Below are 20,426 nucleotides of genomic sequence, written 5' to 3'. Positions count from 1 at the left end.
CCGATGATTTACTCCCCAAGTGGTCGCAACGGCTCAGAAGCCAGGAGCCAGGAATTTCTTCCAGGTCTCCCACGCGGGTGCAGGGTCCCAAGTCTTTGGGCTGTCCTTGACTGCTTTCCCAGGCCACAAGCAGGGAGATGGATGGGAAGTGGGGCTGCTGGAATTAGAACCAGTGCCCATATGGAATCCGGCATGTTCAAGACAAAGACTTCAGCCAGTAGACCACCACGCTGGGCCCCTGGAAATTAGGCTTTTTGGCCTGCACAGGTGCCTCCCCCCCACCACCACCCGGAAGGGCCTGGGTGGCAAAGTTGCCGGGCAAAGCCCCTCGGGCCACCCGACAGTGTACTGTCGGGGTTAGAGGGTCTTGATTTACAGGGGATATTGGGGTCGCATAGGTGGTAGTGAGAGATGACCTGTGGTTTTTTTGCCCAGGTTAGGAATTACAGCTGATTGTCTTCCATAGACAAGTCCACAACATGTGTGTGTAAGTAGGGGCTGACACCAAGTGGTATAAAGGGGAGAACAAAAGGGATAGGAGTGGGTCTGACAGCGGAATCTGGGGGGGCAATGTGGGCTCACCCCTGTGGACCTGCCGTCTCTGCTGGCTCGCCCAGGAATGGTGGGTGGGCGCAGGCCTTGCTGGGGAGCTAAGGGGGCGCCCAGCTGGGTTGGGGTTCCCTGTGGTGATGATGAGAGTAGGATTGAGGGCAGCAGTTGTGACTGTACAAGGCTACAGGCTGCACCTGTGGTGTGCGCTGGGACTGTGGAGCGACAGACTGGGCTAGACTCCAGCCCCCCTGGTGCTCGTGAGAGCCAGTTTGGGTGTAGAACAGATCAGGCGAGGTCTTGACTCCCGCTGAACTATGTGAACGCTGTGTCTGGGTGCGGACCAGGTATCGCTGGGCTGCAACTCCCAACAAGAACCAGAATGGGCATGGCCGACTGAGCAAGACCACTGTTCTTGCTAGGATAAGAGGTAGACAAAGTCACCCTGGGCCAACGACCCACTGGTGTGTGCGAGAGCTGCCATTGGGAGGAGACTCGATGGAGGAGCTGGGGAAACTCCTTCATTGGGATGCAGTCCCTGCAGGTGAGCACAAGAAGCAAGGCAAAGAGCAGCCCAGACCATGCCAGGTTACAGTGCCCACCAGTGTACCTGTGGGTCAGGTCTGGGGACAGACCAGTCTGGGCCAGCTCATAACACCCACTGGCAGATCTGAGAACCAGGGCAGGGGCAGGAGGAGCCACATCAGGCCGCAGCACCAGCCAGCTCACATTAGGACCAGGACAGCAATCAGGCTGGGCTGGGATAGGCTGCAGCACCCACCAGCAGGAGCTGGAAGCGGGGGCAGACTAGACTAAGCCAGGCTTCGCAATTAGATCACAGACCTGAGATGAGGCGAGTCATGCCAGCCTACGCTCAGCAGGGGCTAGGTTCTGAGTCCCAGGGACAGGGATCTGACAGCGCTCAGGTAGCTTGGCTCAGGGCCAGGGCCCACCTGGATGGTGGGGGCTGGGTTCCTGAGCCCCAGGGACGAGGGAAATGGTGGGGTTTGTGTGGTTAGTTTAGATCCCGGGACCCACCTACAAGGTGGGTGTCAGGTTCATGTGTCCCAGGGGGTGGGGGATCTGGCGGGGCTTGGGATATCTGACCTGGGTCCAGAGGCCCACCTGCAAGGTGGGTGATGGGTTTATGAGCCCCAGGGGTGGGGAATCCGCTGGGGCTCGGGTCACCTGGCCTGGGCACTTGGACTCGCCTGCAAGAACATGTCCTACTTAATGAAAAAGCTGGAGCAGTGGACACAGGCCCTGTTGTAAAAGAACATGCAGCACATTTGGTGCTGTAGCAGAACAGAACTAACCGGACAACAACCCCAAACAAACGGTGACAGCAAAAAACCTCGGTGGATGGAGCCGACGGACACTGGGAGGGTGACGCCATCCTTGGATCAGTGAAATTGGCAGCATGTCAGAACTATCCAAGCCACTTGGCCAGAACCCTCGGAATTTGTACACACTGGGACTCTGGGTGGATATGAGGTGGCGGTTCCTCGTCCGTGGGCACTGGGACGTGTGGAAAGTCATGAGCGGTTTCACCCTTTGTCTCTCTCCTGCCCGCAGGAACAACAGGATAAATAGCAAATTTGGAAGTAACGAGTTCACCCAATTTTTCCTAAACCTCAATTCTTCCCACCCTGGTCAATCATGTAATCATTATTTAAAAATAAAATTAAAAGAAAAAAAAAAGAAAGAAAAAGAAGAGAGAAACAACTGGAGCTTGAAATGAAATGAATTTTTGAAATCAGGTGCGTCTTGCCAGTCATCCTGTGGCATCAGCCCTCAGCTTGGAGACAGCGTTTGCCAGCTGTGCAGTGCGGGCTGCAGCCTCACAGTGGGCACGGATCACGGTGTTCATTTATTTGGGGCTCAGGTGTTGCCCACAGGCTTACCTCCTCCCCCTCCCTTCTGCCTGCAAGTTGCCAATCAGAGTGCTCCATCCTTCTGGCAGGGGGCACCATGGTGACTGATCCAAGCAGGACCAATCAGATGCCTTCCCTGGGAGCTTCTGATGCTGACCGGGAGCTTCTTGGCTCTGGGGCCGGTTTAAGCATGGCTTTGGCCTGGCATGAGTGTAGCCACGTCCTTTCCCCATGTGAAGGGAGCCCCAACCCAGGAGGCCACCGCGTCTGACTCATCCAGAGCTAAGAGCTTCCTTTTTGGCTTCCACAAAGCATCAAATACTGTCCTCCTTTGCTGTGAGCACAGCAGTGGTTTGGACGGGGACCGTGGTCCTGGCACAGCCCACCCTTGTTTGCTTGCTGAACTATCCCTCCGTCCCTGCCCCCCACCCCCTAAGCTCAGCCTTCTGCCCTGGCCGGCCCTCCTGGCTGGTCCCCAGCTATGTGCGACAGGGCCCTGCCTCTGGGCTGGGCTGGAATTCTCTTTCCCCAGGGGCTCATGGAGCCCAGCGCTGGAATCTCCTGCAAAGCTCACCAAGCTCCTTATCCTTCCATCCCTGCCTCCCAGCCTCTGCTCTGCTCTCCACAGAACATTCCATTCCGGGGCACACCACATAGCTCCTCATTCTTTCCATGCCATCCTGCACCCAGGATCCTGCATGGGGGCATGGGAGGGTGCTTCTATGATCCACGGTACCAGTTCTGGGCCCCAAGCTACAGCTGCTGCAAGCCTGGCCACTCCTTTGCTTTATGATCCAAGGTCATGACCAGGTCGGCACCTTGTGTGTCTTCCCTCTCCAACTCCCCCATTCTGCCATCACTCCCCACCCCCATCCTCTTACTGGAATTTCGTCCTTCAGATTGGCCTTTCTGGCTGTTACCCCTACAAGGATTCAGATGTGAAGATAAGGAAGGAACTCTGCTTCCAGCTTAGTGCTGACTCCTGCTGTGTGTCCTTGGGATGCCTCAGGGAGCCGGTGTGTCTGCTTCCTGCCCAGGAAGGGGCTGCCGTGGATCTGGGAGGGACTGGCTGGGGCGCGGTTGGAGAGCAGCACCCCGGGCTTCCTGCTTTTTGTTCCACGGGTGAGCAGGGCTGCAAACGCATGCAATTGAAACTGGCTGCCAGCCACACACACAAAGGCGTACAATCATCTGGTGCAGAGGGTGAGTGCCAGAGCTGCCCACCGGCTCACCTGGCTGGCACCTGCTCCTGAGACATGAGACAGGGTGGCTTTCAGAAGTCATACCAGTGGCTGGTCGCTGGCACTCCCATGTGAGCAACACTCTGCTTCCCATCCAGCTCCCCGCTAACACACCTGGGAAAACAGTGGAGGATGCCATGTGCTAGGGCTCCTGCACCCATGCAGGAGACCCATTTCAGCCATCTGGGGATTCAAAGATCTCTCTCTTCTCTCTTGCTTTCTCTCTATATAACTGTCTGCCTTTCAAATAAATAAATAATTTGTTCAAGTGACATCATGCTGTGGAGATGAAGGCCATAGGGCCCCCTAAGGCTCTGTCCTCCCAGCCCGCACTGGGATAACCACACATGTCACCAGAGGGAAGAGTGGCTGAGCTAGGAGGCACATTTTAAAGATGTGTAGCTTGAGGCCTGCATGGGCAGCTGGTCTTGGCAAGGGTGGGTACTCTTGTCCCAGAAGTGGCCCTGCTCTCACTAGGAGACTGGGGCGGAGGCCCCAGGCAACAGGTGCATGGGTGGTGGATACCCAAGAGAGCCTCATTTCGTGTCGGTTGGGACCTCTCCCAGAATTTGTTGCCTTTTGTAACACAACCCCCAAGGTAAGTCACCTTGTCCAAAAAGAGCTTCATCTGGGCACGGCGTTCTGGCATCCTAGGGTCCAACCCACATGACGCAGCCAGATGTGTGACATCACGTTGGAAGTACCCAATCTCCATGTGATCTTTTTGTCCTTAAAAAGTCACCAAGACTCCATCTTGGAACCCAGCCTAATGACTTAATCTCACCTAATCCCTTGCTCGGAAGCCCCACTCTTAGCCAACAGCATCAGATTAAGCTCCCATATTCAGAATCCCATTAATCCAAGACTTTGGGGATCGCAGTCCTGCCTGTGTTTGGGGGAAGGCAAATCAGATTCCAGCCGTAGCACCCCCTTCCCTGATATCATCATGTCCGAGCAGAAGTGCCTCCCCTCTCGGGGAAGGGGGACAAGCAGGTGCTCCATCCACTCAGCAGAGCCCTACTCAGCCACCCACCCCACAGGTGCACTCCCAGAACGGGGTTTGGACAGGACAGAACCTGGGACAGCTAGCCCGGGTTTCAATGCACAAATAATGAGACTCCTGTCCAACTTCTCCTATAGGCTTCCAGGATTTTATAACTTTTTAAAATATTCTTATGCAAATATGCCAGGGGTGGGATGCAGGTTTCCTAGGTTCTTTCTGACTGCAAGGGTCATCTCTACAGCTGGTTGCTGACCCACGTCCAATGTCAACTTTGCCAGGCACTGGGGAGGGGACGCTATGGGAGGGGGCCCTGCCCACCATCTGCAGTATCAGCCATGGCAGCAGCAGCCGCCACCATCACGTACGCCGGGCACCTCCTGGGAGCCAGGCGTGCCTCAGGGGCTTGGCCCACGGCCTGGACTCAGGGCTGCGAAACGACGTTATCTGAGGCCACACATCTGGACAGCGGCTGACCGCCTGGAGCTGGCTGTGCTGCAAATCCCTAGGGAGGACTGGGCTTGGGAAGCCAGCCAGCTAGGCCCTTCTTGTACAAGAATGCCGGCTTCATGCTAAGCTGCAGCTGCCCTTTGAGGCCAGGGACAGCATGCGCGCGCACACACACACACACACACACACACACACACACACACACACACAGACACACACACTCCATCCCCACTCCCCCAGCTCTTGGAAGCTGGAGGAGTTGCCCTCAGTTTCATCCTTGAGGCCAAGCACAAGTGGGGTCACAGGGGGTCGGTCCACTCCCCTCCCCAACCAGGCCTGGACTCGTGACTGGCACCAGTGCCTCAGTGTCCTTGCCCAAAAGCGACGGATGGAGACAGGAGAAACTCACACTTGGGGCCCTTTTCTGAGCAGGGGGCCCGGGGAACTGCCAGAAGCTGGTCTGGGCTCTCTGCTCAAGATGATTCAGCACAGGGTGAGTAAGGAAGGTGGAGCCCGATCCCAGAGACAGCCAGAGAGCTGATCAGGGCACAACGGGGCCTTTCTGCATCGCAGCCCCCTCCAGTGGACGGCAGCTCTGTTATTCTATAAGCATCCATGATGCTTATAGCATAACATTTTTAAATGCTTTCCTCAAAACACCATGTAATACATATATATAACTTTGAAAGGCGAAGTTAGACAGAGAAACTTCCATCCACTGGTTCACTCTGCAAATGGCCACGACGGCCATTACACTAGGCCAGAGCCAGGAGTTTCATCAGTGTTGCCCAAGCACCTGAGCCATTTTCCACTGCTTTTCCTAAGCACATTAACAGGGAGCTGGATTGGAAGTGGAGCAGCCAGGACTCAAACCAGTGCCTGTATGAGATGCTGTATTGCAAGCATGGTTTTAACCAGCTATGCTGCCATGCCAGCCCCACAATGTATTTTTTTCTAAATGACTTGTATACTGTGCTCACCAGATGGCTGGGACATCTTTACTGATCTAATTTTTGTGTTTGAAATAGACACTGTTTTTCTTCGTATTTTATAGCTACAAAGCAAAGAGACTGCTCGCCACAGTCACATGGCCAATAAGTGGTGTCCCTCGGTCAGCCCTGGGCCCTCCAAGCAGTAGCGCTGAGGTTCTTGGGACAGTGGCAAGCTGCAGTGCAGAGAGCACGAGTGTAGAATTTGAATCCACAACCACGTCGTGCTGGCCTCCCTGCTCTGAGCACCCCAGGCAAGCCAGCCCACTCCACACACCCCAGTCACCACAGTGAGCTCCACCCCCAGAGAGACAGGTCCACATCCAAACCCCTGGCACCTGTGAACATGGCCCAACCTGGAGCAGGGACCATAGCGAGCCACATTCCCCAGGCATGAGCCAGCTTTGTCTGTCCCACGGCCTGTCCCCACAGGGGTCCTCAGTCAAGGACGCAGCAGATGGTGCTCTCAGCCCAGGCACATCATCACCAAGGCTGAGAACTCCCCCACGTGCTGCCTGCCAGCTGCAAAGCCAGTGCCACCCAGGAACTGATCTCCCCTTTTTGCTCCATTCAAGCGTTCAGCGAATGCAGTGATGCTCGATCCACAGAGGATGCTTCTGCCCCCCCAGGGAATCCAATGCCAACATCAAACCACCAGTCTGTTCAAACATTCCCACATCCCATCCTCCTAGGCTGCTGAGTCCCTTCCTATACATTAAAGCAAGGTGTGCCTGACGCTGCTACTCAATCCCACTTTGGGGTGCATGTTTTCACTTCCCACTAACCAACCCACTAACCCATCCACTTAACCATTCTGCAATCCCTCCAACAAACTAGCCCACCCACCAACCAACCCATCCACCAACTGAGCTACCTACCAACCAACCCATCAACCATCCCACCCATGACCAACCCATGTACCAAACAACTCACTCAGCAATCATCTCACTAACCCAAGAAACAAGCAATCAACCAATCCACCTACTAACCCACTAACCAACCAATATATCAACCATCCCTCCAACAAGGCAGCCCACTAACTCATCCACCTTCCAACCTGCCTGAGCCATTCCCAGCTCCCTGAACCACATCCCCAAATGCAGACCCTCTGCACAGGGAGCCTGCTGGGGTACGGGACTGTCTCCCCAAGACCAGGTATGGAGAACGTAACCCCAGAGTCATTCAGGGATGGAGTCTGGAGGTGGGGCTTCAGAAGGTGACTGGGTCCTGAGGGTGGAGCTCTCTGTGGTGGGTGAGTGACAGAGGTGACAGTTCTGTTAGAGCAGGCTTGTTCCACTCACCTCACAGTGTTCATACTACTTGGGGACTCCACAGTCTACACCTGCCAGGAGTCTACCCCTCCCTGACTACAGCCCCTTGTCCCAGGACTTGCCAGCCTCCAGAACTGTAGGAAACAAACCCCTCAACTTTATAAACCACAGTGTCTCGGGCGTTCTGAGAGATGGACTGTAGCTGAGTCCTGAGTGATAAACTCCATCTGAACCAATGTCCCTTTACCCTCATTCTGCACCCTCACAATCCAGTCCCGCGTCTGGTCCCTGGGGAGCTCGCACACATGATGGGACTTGAGGGCCTCACACCCCTCGCTCCTGACCTCGGGCCAGGCTCACGAGAACTTCTGATGGGCAGGGAGCTTGACAAATCTTGCACATCAGAGCTCACCCTCCCATGTGATTTTGCCACTCCCAGCATGTCTCAGCAGTGGTGGGCTCGCCTGGGACTGTCCATCCACCGGGTCCTCAGGAACCCTGTATGGCTTGTGGCTGCTCTAGTGGCTGGGTACCACGTAGGAAGTGTCCTGACACTTCTCCGTGTCTCCTGAGGCACGTGGTGCCAAGGTCATGGATGTGGTCCAAATCTCCGTTGCAGCCCTCAACAGCCACAGGATCATGATGTTGGAGCTACCCCAGCCCCAGGCTGACCTTGACCTCCTAGGAGCAGGAAAGCACAGCTTCAGCAGGGAAATGCAAACTCGGGACCGAGTCTTACAGCTTGAAAAGTGCTTAGGTTCTGTGGCCACCTCAAGCGCTAAATCCTCCCATGCTCTCAAAGGACCACTAGGCCAGGAGAAGCCAGCCTTGTGACTCAGTGGTCTACAGTAGGAGAAAGACACACAGCCCTGCTGTGGCATCTGGACCCCCTCAGGCACTGCCCCTTCCGGTCCGAGGACCACCCCGCTCGCTTCATCTACCAAATGATGATTACACACGCACCTGCTCCCAGGATTACTGAAACAGTGCAGGCAGCACAGAATGACTTACTGCTATTGTAGCAACCAGCATCCAACAGGCAATGCCTTCAGGCAGTGAGCAACTGATTCTTTTTTAATTTCTTTAGTAATGTATTTGAAAGACGGTGGGGAGGGGCAAGCCAGTTTCCAACAATCACTGACTGACCGCCGAAAATGCCCACAAAGGCCAGGACTGGGCTTGTTGCTGAAGAACACCCCAAGCTGGCTAGAGGCATTGTTGAAGGACCCCCAGATGGGTCTGCTCGCCCAGGGCGCAGAAAGCCGATCACTGACATTGGGGTGGAAGAAAGCAGGAATTCACTGCAAAGCACAGCACAACATTCTGGGTAGCTATTGCTTCGTTCCCAGGCTCCCCAAGGGGTAACACGCGAAGGTCCTTAGACGTTGGAATTGGGGCCCACAGGTGCGTAATCAGCTCGTGTCTGAGCTCCTGGCTGGTCAGTTTGTGACCTTCCAGTGATTGGTCAGTGATGCCGTGCTCTTCAGGGAATTTATGATGGCCAGGTGGGCTCCAGCTGGGCCTCGGGCTTGAGGGAATGGGGCAATCACACTCTGTCCCCAACTGGAATGTCCCTACCCAAAACACTCCAGGGCAACACAGGCCATTAAGGTTCTCATCTGTCGGAGAAGTGACTCCTTGAGTTGGATGATTGGAAGGTCAGCTAGATCACAGCCTTGAGTCTTTGATAAAGGGCAGGCAAGGGCACCTTGGGCTAGGGGACACAGACCGGAGGCCGAGTCCTGCTCTCATGTCATGGGGATTCAATTTTAGGCTGGAAAGAAGTCTAAACCAGGAACTCATTCCAGGGCTCCGGCAGGAGCAACAGAGACCCAGTGCCTTAGGGTCTGTGTCAGCAAGAAGTGGGACACAGGAGCGAGAGCTGAATTTCACACCGAGGTCCTCCGACGAGGGACACGGGCACCCTCGCTGCCAGGCCAGCAGCCAAGCCCCAGGGCACAGCAACAACGCTCCCCTCTGGAAGAGCCACCATTCACACACACACACGCAGAAACGCGCTTCACCTCCCGCTGACCCTGGACCTAAAATCCTGGCCAGGCCTAGTGGGGCCAGCTCTTCTCCAGCCACTCAGCCCTCTGAGGAGAGGAAAGAGGCATTTGGCTAAAGAAGCTCCAATCCGGAAGGCACACCCAGCAAACCCTGACTGGGAGGTGATGGGGCTATGCAAACTGCCACCTGCTCCTGCCGGTGACAAAATCCATGCCAGCCTTGAACCCGAGCATTCCTGGGGGCCTTCGCGACCCTCTACCGCAGACATGGCCGTGCAAGGAAGGGATCTGTCTGTCTTGTATCCTGTTGCATGCTCAGCTCCCCTGGAAGCAAAGCCTCCTCCAACCCCCACTCCAAAAAAGGCCATTCCAGAATGCCTCCTCCGGAGGTCATTGCCTGTGCCAGCCCGCCACTATGTGCCCCAACTCTTCATGACTTTCACCTTGCCCGAGTAACCCAGATCAGCCTCTGGCTGCTCCCTCTCCCCGTGTCCCTCAAGCGCCATGCTGTTCTCCGAGCAGGGCCCTGGCCACCAGCACTGTGGGCATGTCATGACAGCAGTGAGAGAGAAGTGCCCTTGGGAGGGGCCAGCCCCAGAGGCCGAGCCGATACAGTCTGGCTTCCAGCCAAGCCTAAGACCTGGCTGGCCAGATGGAGCCTCAGCCTGGGCTGTGAAACAAAGCGTAATGGGCCTGGTGCGGTAGCCTAGCAAATAAAGTCCTCGCCTTGCATGTGCCTGGATCCCATATGGACACCAGTTCATGTCCCAGCTGCTCTATTTCCCATCCAGCTCCCTGCTTGTGGCTTGGGAAAGCAGTGGAGGATGGCCCAAAGCAGGACCCTATACCCACATAGGACACCCAGAAGAAGCATCTAGCTTCAGATCAGCTCAGCTCAGGCCATTAGGGCCACTTGGGGGGTGAACCAGCAGATGGAGCATCTTTCTGTCTCTCCTTCTCTCTGTAAATCTGACTTTGCAATAAAAATAAATCTTAAATAGAAGAAGGAGGAGGAGGGGGAGGGGAGGGAGGAGGGGGGGGAGGAGGGGGAGGAGGAGGAGGGGGAGGAGGAGGAGGGGGAGAGTAGCAATCCTCAATCACCCTTCAAAGACTGGTAAGAACCAGCTGCACCTGACAGACACCTGCCCCTTCCCACCCACTCCCGCCCTACCCCCAGCCCCCCAGGCCCGTGCCTGATTCATTGTGCTGTCTTCCAGCAGTCTCTGTCGCTGAGGGCACTAGGATGAGAAAGCATGTTCCGAGGAGGGACTCAGCAAGCCCAGGCTTGTGGCTGAGAAAGGGCTCAAGCCCAAAGCGGGTGTGCTGGGCCCAGCTGCACGCCCTCATCCCACCCAGACTCCCTGTTTCCGGCCTGGGCCATCTCAGGTGAGGAGTGAAGGGCATGCGTGCTCTCTGACTGATCAAACAATCGAACATGTCCCTTGCCACTCCACCCAGGGGCACAAGCATGATAGTCCCAGGAGGCCCCAGCCTCTCCCATCTCATCACGTTGGGTCACACACCTGGTACAGGTACTGATCCATCGAATGATCGCAGAGCCTCAACCAGGAGGCCAGAGAGGTGGGAGGCCCCAGGGGACCAGGCTGTGTCCAGCTGGAGGGTGCCTCAGAGCCCGGTTTGGATCAGAGGTTCAACCCCTTGGCCTCGTGCCACTCCCAGGCAGGGAGCCAGGCTTGGCTCTCGCCATGGCCTCTTCTTACCCAGGCCCTAGCGTCTCTGACGTCACTACCGGAGGAGGCCTCAGCCAGCTGGAAACTCCAGAGGGGCTCGGGGCTCTGTTTTGTCCTCCCTCTCCGTCCAGCGTGACTCAGGCAGGGACAGGGGCAGTAGCCAGGCTCTCCGATTTTACGCAATTGTTTTCGTCATGCCAACCACAGACCTCAGGGGACCTGGCGAGCCAAGGCTATGGTCCAGGCACCCGGGCCTTGGAGGGCCTCCCCTGCCCAGGGGAACCTCAGGAAGTGGAGTCGCCACTGCAGAGGGACACTGCCAGCAGACACAGGTCCGTTTGTCCCTCTTTCCCTCCATTGCTGCCCCGACCCACCTCCTCCCCTCCGTCTTCTTCTCCAACCAAGAAAGTGACCAGGACCTAGTGCGTGGGCAGGCAATGGCCACAGGGTGCCCCCAGAGGGAGCCTCCTTTCTGAGGGTGTCCTGGTGGCAGGTCACATGGTCACTCCCTCCTGCACATGTGCAGAGAAGGCAGATTGAGTTAGGAGTCTCTGGGTGGGGGCCCTTGACCTGAGCAAGACCCACCATGGTGTCAGCCTTGGGGGCAGTCTGGGCATCCATGCGGGAGGAGATAAAGTACCCCGGCGGGCAGGTGAGACCTGGGCAGGTATGACCGGGGCAGCTGCGACCCAGGCAGGTGTGACCGGAATAGGTGTGCCCCGGGCAGGACACAAGGACCTCTGAGTGCTGAGATGTGGCTGGGATACAACTGACTCGTAGCTATGGGATCAACCACACCAGGACAAACTCACAGAGCTGTGAGTTTAAGAGGTGGCCATCTTGCTACACAGAAATTAGTTCTCTGACTCAAACAGCTGGGATGGCGGCATCTCACAGGATGCCGTCAACTCCAGTCACCTCTGTAACCACAGCTTTCTTGGGGTGCCGGGGTTCTGGAGCAGCACATTAGATCACTGCCTGCAACACTGGCATCCCATCTGGGCACCAGCTCATGTCCCAGCTGCCCCATTTCCCATCCAGCTCCCTGCCTGTGGCCTGAGAAAGCAGTAGAGGACAGCCCAAAGCCTTGGGACCCTGAACCCGTGTGGGAGACCCAGGAGAAGATCCTGGCTTCAGATCAGCTCAGCTCTGTCTATTGTGGTCATTTGGGGAGTGAACCAGTGCATGGAAGATCTTTCTCTGTTTCTCTTTCTCTCAGTAAGTCTGCCTTTCCAAGAAAATAAAAAGAAATAAATCTTTCAAAAAAAAAAAAAAAAGCGCCTTCATGGACAAAATCTGAAGGAAGAGGGGGAACGGCTGGAAACTCCAGGACTGAGGAAGGCATGACAGGCCTGTGGGTGCACCTGCACGTCCGGGCTCCCGAGCGCCCGAGCGCCCGTGTGGTGTGGCCATCCCTTCCTGTAACCCCTCGTGACCTCTGTGACGCAGACGGCTGCTGGGCGTCCCCAGGGCTCCCAGGCAGCAGATACAGCACTGATAGTCATCGTCAAGAGGGTGCCTCCAGGGACTGGGGTGTGACCCTGTCTGCCCCCCTGCACGCACACAGCCTGCTCAGCCAGCTCAGGGCGGTTGCTCAGGGACAGGGCTGGAGGCGCACCGGGCAGTAGGAAGATGGACAAAGGGGGACATGGGCAGAGGCCACCCAGAGCTCAGAACCCTCTGGACATGGGTTCACTCCACCTTGGCTCTCAGGGACTCAGTTCTCCAAACCTCACTCTTCCATCGTCCCAGCCAGGGGGCCAGGAGCTCTGCTCGTGAGGAAGTGGTGAGAATGCCTGGTGCTCTCGGGGGTCTCCCCAGACCAGCAGCATCCACCACTTCCGGCTCCGACCCAGTAGACACACAAAGGGCTGAGAATGGCAGATAAGCCTCAGGCCTTGATCAGAACGTTATCGGGGTCATTAGAGGAATTCCTGGAGCTGGTGTTGAGGCACAGTGGGTAAAGCTACCATCTGCATTGCCAGAGCCCCCTATGGGCACCAGTGTGAGTCCTGGCTGTTCTCCGTCCTTGCTAACACACCTGCGAAAGCAGCAGAGGATGGGCCAAGTGCTTGGGCCCCTGCACCCACATGGGAGACTTAGAAGAAGCTTTGAAAGGTTAGAGTTCCTTTCAGCTACTTCACCCCCGACCCATATGCCCATAGTGGTGCTTAGCTGGGTACAATTCAGGAGCCAGCACTTCCCTCCAGGAGCCCCACATAGGTGGCAGGCACCCAAGGACCTGAGCCATTACCTGCTCTCCCAGGGTGTGTGTGAGCAGGGAGCTGGAGCTGGGGACTGAGTCCAGGCATTCCGATGGCAGACACAAGGGTCTTGTTTAAAATTTATTTATTTATTTTGAAAGACAGAGAGAGAGATTTTTCAGCAGCTGTTTTACCATCACCCCCATCTCCAAGGACTACAGCTGGCTAGGCTGCCAAAACTAGAAACCAGGAGCTTGCTCCGGGTCTCCCACGCAAGTGCAGGGGCCAGAGCATGAGCAGGAAGCTGGGTGGGAAGCGGAGCAGCCCACGCCACATGGTCAGCTGGATAGCTGAGGTTGCCTGGCTGATGTACACATACGTGAGTGAGGGGTGGGTGAGCACGGCTGACGTGCACAGCAGATGGCCCTGTGACGCTGCCCGGCGCTTCCATGAATGGGAGAGACAGAGCCAAGACCAGGGAGCTGCTGCTGTGTGGCCTGCGGCTCAGCAGGGCCAGGTGGGGCAGGCGCAGGGCTGTGCAAGCCACACAACTGGGACCGCCCATCCTCTTTGAAATCATCTTGGGCACTCCCTGTGTCTGCCCTGACCCCTGTGGGGACCGACCAGCTGCACGTCGGCCCCAGACAGGTGGGAGCTCCAGGCACTGACCCCCTCCCCCACAGACCTCGCCTCCAATGCCTGCAAGCAGACACGCCTAGGGACAGGATTTCTATCTCCTGTGGACAAGTCCCCCCCTCAGGAGGTCTCCTAATAAATGCGGCAGGCTCATGATCCTAGTATTTAGTGCCTCTTTCTTTAGAATTCCACCTGAGGGGCCTGGCATGGTGGCCTAGTGGCTAAAGTCTTAGCCTTAAACGCGCTGGGAATCCCATATGAGCACCGGTTCTAATCCTGGCGGCCCCACGTCCCAGCTCCCTGCTTGCAGCCTGGGAAAGCAGTCAAGGACAGCCCAAACCTTGGGACCCTGCACCCACGTGGGAGACCTGGAAGAGGGTCCTGGCTTCAGATCGGCTCAACTTCAGCCGTTGTGACCACTTGGGGAGTGAATCAATGGACAGATCTTACTCTGTCTCTCCTCCTCTCTGTATATCTGATTTCCAATAAAAATAAATAAATTAAAAAGAAAAAAAAAAAAGAATTCCACCTGAGGCTGGCACTATGGCTCAATAGGCTAATCCTTCACTTTCAAGTGCCAGCATCCCATATGGGTGCGGGTTCATATCCTGGCTGCTCCACTTCCCACCCCGCTCCAGGGCTGGACCCTGCCAGGCCATACCCAGCACTCATCCATGCCATGCTGAGTTGTGTCTTTGTGCGAGGGTGGTATGTGCGTGGGGGGAGGGGTTCTGTTGCCGCTGGGGCCACACAGGGCAGCTGCCCATAGAGTCCCCAAGCTCATGGCAGAGGAGGGAGGTCCATGCCCACATCCCCAGCTCACAGTGCTGCAAGGTCTTCAGCATACCACCACCTTCCTTTCTCCACACACACACTCAGCAACTTTAAAAAAAAAAAAAGAGTTGTTGAAAATCAAATTTACAGAGAGAGGAGAGACAGAAATATCTTCCACCTGCTGGTTCACTCCCCAAATAGCCATAACAGCTGAAGCTAGGCTGGTTGGAAGCCCGGAGCCAGGTGCTTCATCCGGGTCAGCCCATACGGGTGCAGGGTCCCAAGGCTTTGGGCCATTCTCTGCTGCTTCCCCAGGCCACAAGCAGGGAGCTGGATGGGAAGTGGGGCAGCTGGGAGAGGAGTGAATGCTGCCAATCAGAAGTCAGAGGAGGGCTCAGTGTGGTAGCCTAGTGGTTAAACTAAAGTCCTCACCTTGCATGAACCGGGATCCCATATGGGCACCAGTTCTAATTCCAGCAGCCCTCCTTCCCATCTAGCTCCCTGCTTGTGGCCTGGGCAAGCAGTAAAGGACGGCCCCAAGTCTTGGGATCCTACACCCACACGAAAACCCAGAAGCAGCTCCTGGCTTCAGATTGGCTCAGTTCCGACCGTTGAGACCACTTGGGGAGAGAACCAGTGGATGGAAGATCTTCCTCTTTGTCTCTGTAAATGTGACTTTCCAATAAGAACAAATAAATAGAAAGAAAGAAAGAAAGAAAGAAAGGAAGGAAGGAAGGAAGGAAGGAAGGAAGGAAGGAAGAAAGAAAGAAAGAAAGAAAGAAAGAAAGAAAGAAAGAAAGAAAGAAAGAAAGAAAGAAAGAAAGAAAGAAAGAAAAGAAAAAGAAAAGGAAAAAGAAGCCAGAGGAGCAGCCACGTTCCTGGGACCCCGTTGTGGGCAGCTTCAAGGCCTGACACGCATCCTGGGTTTATCAACACCTGTGCACGAGGTTGGTCCCTAAGCCACAAGGCGGCTGCCTTCCGCCCGTCTTCACCTGCTGCGGCCAACCCCATCTTAAACTCGCGGCTTTGTCTTTTCTAACCCTGTGTCCTGGCCCCATCTAGTGGTGAGTGTACAGCAGCCTCTGTCGACCCTGCCTAGTGCAGGCCAGGTGCAGAGGAAAGGAGCTGAGAGACAGCCACTTTCTTCTGGTCTCCACAGGCCTGGTTCTTCTGTGCACTTGACTGACCCCCTTTTGCATGTTATCAAAAGCGATTTCATCAAAAGGCACAGGACTGGGACAGGCACGGTGGCATTCACATGAAGAGCCACCTCCTGCAGGGCTGGCGTCTCCAGTGGCACCAGTTTACGTTCCAGCCGCTCCACTTCTGATCTAGATGGCTGCTGGAGGATTATGCCAGTTCTCAGGCCCCTGCACCCACGGGGGGACCTGGAGGAAGCTCCTGGCTCCTGCCTGGCTCAGCCCTGGGCATTGTGGCCACCTGCAGGAGGAATCCCTGCATGGAAGATTCTCTGGCTCTCCTTATCGCTCTGTAACTTTGCCTTGCAAATAAATAATCTGGAAAAAAAGGAGGGCTCGTCCTGATACTGCCATGTCCCTCATGTCCTTGACAGCTTTATGTCCCACGATGCTGGCCTTCCACCTCCCCAAAAGTCCTCTCTGAGGGCAACAAGGGGCATGCACACCTTCCCAGTGTGTGGCATCCGCTGCACACGAGGCCCACACTGCGCTTTACACACACAAAGATGCCCATGGGGATGCAGAGACCCAAAAACTTGATCCATCTTTTGCTGCTTTCCCAGGTACATCATCAGAGAGCTGGATGGGAAGTGCAATGACTGGGACTCGAACCAGTGCCCATACAGGATGCAGGTGCCCTGAGTGGCAGCTTAACCAGGGGCACCACAGCGCCAGCCGGTGGCACCTTTAACCACAACATGATATCCCCTTGTAAGACGACAGTGGCTTGCTGACCCGTCCCCCTCGTGGCAGAGAGCTGGTTTTGAAGTACATGTGTGACTTAAAAATTTACTTATTTTTATTGCAAAAGGCACATTTACAGAGATAAGAAGAGACAGAAAAATCTTCCATACGCTGGTTCACTCCGCAAATGGCTGCAGTGGCTGGAAACGAGCTGATCTGAAGCCAGGAGCCAGAAGCCTCTTCTGGGTCTCCCACGTGGGTGCAGAGTCCCACGGCTCCAAGCTGTCCTCTACTGTTTTCACAACCCATAAGCAGAACCGGTGCCCACTGGGATCCTGGTGCTTGTAAGGGAAAGATTAGCTAATTGAGCGTTTGTGCCAGGCCCTGACAGCTGGGTTTGATCTCCATCTTGGGTCCTTGCAATGAAGAGTGCTCCTTGTGCCCACCTGCGGGCCCCTCGGGGCCCTCCTTCTGTGAGTGGGCTGCAGCGGACAGAGAGCGACCCAGGGCAGCAGAGCTGCGGGCCCATCGGAGAGATTGTGACTCTGCATTGCAGGGTGGGACGAGCATCTCCAAGGGCACCCATGTTCCTTCTTCGGATGCTGCCCTGCCCCAACCAGGGCACAGGTACCTAGATCCGTGGGGGGCACTGTGCCAAGCTGGGCTGATCTGATTTCTATTTGGAACTTGGGGACTGGGGTGTGGGCCAGGCAGTCTCCCCCTGGTGCCTGCTCCTTCTCCTTACAGAAATTGCTGCCATGCCCAGGAGCTGGAGCAGAGCCGAGAGGGGCTGGCTGTCTGGCCCTGGCTCCTGAACTGCCGTGTTTGTCCCCACCTGCTTCTGGATATGGGGAGGCCACCCGCCTCCATGAGCCTGGGGCTCCAGTTCCCTTTTTACACTGGTTTTTTTGTTTTTGTTTTTGTTTTTGTTTTTTACTTGAAAGTCAGAACTGTGTGCATGTGTGACAGAGAGGGGGAGGGGCGGGGGATTGTCTCTCTTGGCTCACTCCTCAAACCAGAGCGGGGCCAGTCCAAAGCCAGAAGCCAGGAGCTTCTTTAGGGTCTTTCCCACATGGGTATAGGGGCCCAAGTCCTTGGGCTGACCTCCACTGCTTCCCCTGACACATTAACAGGGAGCTGGTTGGGAAGTGGAGCAGCTGGGACTTGAACTAGCACTCATATGTGACGTCAGTACTTCAGGGAGAGGATTAGCTTGATATGGCATGATGCTGGCCCCTGCCGTTCCCTTTCTCTGCTCAACCCCCTTCCAGAATCTTCTTCTACCCGAAATCTGAGTGCCTGTGGACCTTGGTGGGCGTGTGGTGCACGGCAACAGGGAGCTGCGGCCAAGGTCCCACCCTCGGGGCAGCGCCAACCACTACAGCCATTTCTGCTCACCACCTCCCAGGCCAGCCCACACCCTGTGCCACATGCCCACCCTCAGAGGCAGTGCCAACCACTACAGCCATTTCTGCTCACCACCTCCCAGGCCAGCCACACCCTGTGCCACGTGCCCACCCTCAGGGGCAGTGCCAACCACTACAGCCATTTCTGCTCACCACCTCCCAGGCCAGCCCACACCCTGTGCCACATGCCCACCCTCAGGGGCAGTGCCAACCACTACAGCCATTCCCCCTCACCACCTCCCAGGCCAGCCCACACCCTGTGCCATATGCCCACCCTCAGGGGCAGTGCCAACCACTACAGCCATTCCCCCTCACCACCTCCCAGGCCAGCCACACCCTGTGCGTCAGTCCATCTTGCTACATGGCTGTCAGCTGCCAGGTGTGCATGTCTGCTCTGTGTCCAGCCCATGCCCTCTGCCGCCAGGGGTCACATGTCATCTCAGTGACCCTTGGGGCATCCCTGTAGGGTAGGGACGCCAGGCCTAGCCACTCCTGGGTTCCTATATGTGACCTGGGACTAGAGCCTGGGTAGCCAGTCTCCTGCTGGTCAGACTGGTGGAGGACAGAGATGAGAATGGTGACTGTGGGCTGGGGGGCAGCGCCATGGTGCCGGGGTAACCCCCGGCGACACCACTTATGATTCAGGTGTTCACCTACCTCATGGTCACCTCACCTGCCTGTAACGTGGCCTGGTGGCGTGGGGGGCTTGCCTGTTCCCTCCCAGTTACATGGGAATTGAAAGAGACCCAGAATGGAACTGGTCCAGAATATAGAAGGTGTTGCACCTGAGGTACCTGACTGTCAGGACGCTAATCTAGGATGGTAGAAAGCAGGTGGAAGGGCAGCATGTGGCACACCAGGCTGAGCTGTGCTCGCGATGCCAGCCTCCTGTATGGGAGTGCCAGCTCGAGGCCTGCCCAAGTTCTCGGCTCCTGCCATCTCCGTGGGGGTCCCACAGGAGTTCCTGGCTCCTGGCTTCAGCCCAGCTACGGGCACCACTTGGGTCTCTCCGTGTCTTAGATGGACAGAGGAAAAGGTGATGAAATAAGACAAGGACCATCCAGGCGCGAACAGCTGTGCTTTCTTGACCGTCCACCTGTGTTGAACTGGATCAACACGCATGCGTGTGCACACACGTATCTCACCAGTCAGATCTGAGAGCAACCAGTGTGACGCTCTGACACAGACTGCAGACAAGAAAAAATTACCAGATACCATATGGCCTGCAGGAACCCCGTTCAGACGTGAAGGGGGACAGGACACTTGGCATGTAGGCTGGCATTTTAAATCATCTGGGCTTTGGCATGGCAGCTACGACCCTGGGATGCCCACCACCCTAGCGGAGTTGCTTGCATTGAGGAATCCAGTTCCTACCCCAGCTTACCGGAAGCCAGAAGCAGGTACTGCATAGCAGGTGGAAGACGCTGTCTGTGGTCCTGAAAGTCCCAGCCAACCTTCAAGTGCAAACACAGAGCCTGCCCAGCGGCCTCATCATCTTGCCAACCCTTTCCTGGCTTCTCTTTCAACTGGTGTGCCACTCTCCGACGTGGCGAAGGCCAAGCCAGCCGGGGCCAGCTTCTGTCACAGGAAACAAAGATTCTGAATGGGCAGAGCCATTGGGAACTGGGCGAGAAGCAGGTGGAAGCAGATGTGACAATGATGGCCAGGGCACCGCCCCCTTCTCCACCACCACCAAGGTGGGCCTGCTAAGGAAACAGCAAAGCCTCAAGTTATTGAAAGGCACCTGTGGAGCTCAGTCGTGTCTCTCAGACACCCCAGAACTTAAAACAAACGCCTTTATCCATTTGAAAGGCAGAGTTGCAGAGAGGGGTCCTACATGACCACCGTGGCCAGAGCCGGGTTAGGTAGAAGCCACGAGCTTCATCTGGATCTGCCATGTGGCTGGCCATCCCCGATGCCTTCCCAGGTACACTAGTGGGGAGCTGTGTTGGAACTGAGCAGCGGAGACTCGAACTAGTGCCCACGTGGTATGTTGGTACTGCAAATGGTGTCTTTACCCACTGCACCACAACATCAGCCCCCAAGAGACTTGCAGACCTTCCTGAAAAAACTGTCAAGAAACATCTACAGGTCCCAACGGGCTTGGCTTATGCTGGACAACTTCCCTGGTGGGCACCACCTCCCAAGGCTGTTGAAAGAGGAAAGGTGGGGAAGGAACAGTGCGAGGAGGACTCGTGGGGTACCCAGGCAGTGCAGCCGGGAATTCAGACCCCTGGAAATGCTGCTGCTGCTGCCACAGCTGCCCCAGGAGCCAAGCTGTGCATCCCAAGGGGGACCTAGAAGCTGAGCAGGACAGGGTGGACACCTCCAGAAAGCAGTGCAGGTACCACTGTATTACAGCACCAGGCAGTCAGGAGGCAGGGTGGGGTGTTGGCGTGAGGCACGACCTGACCGAGGAGGGAGAGCGGGTGGAAGAGAGGGCTGCAGG

The sequence above is a fragment of the Ochotona curzoniae genome, unplaced genomic scaffold (genome assembly GCF_017591425.1).
Source record: "Ochotona curzoniae isolate NIBS_2020 unplaced genomic scaffold, NIBS_Ocur_1.0 scaffold_3208, whole genome shotgun sequence".
NCBI classification, from domain to species: domain Eukaryota; kingdom Metazoa; phylum Chordata; class Mammalia; order Lagomorpha; family Ochotonidae; genus Ochotona; species Ochotona curzoniae.
Note: the sequence above shows the minus strand (reverse complement) of the source record.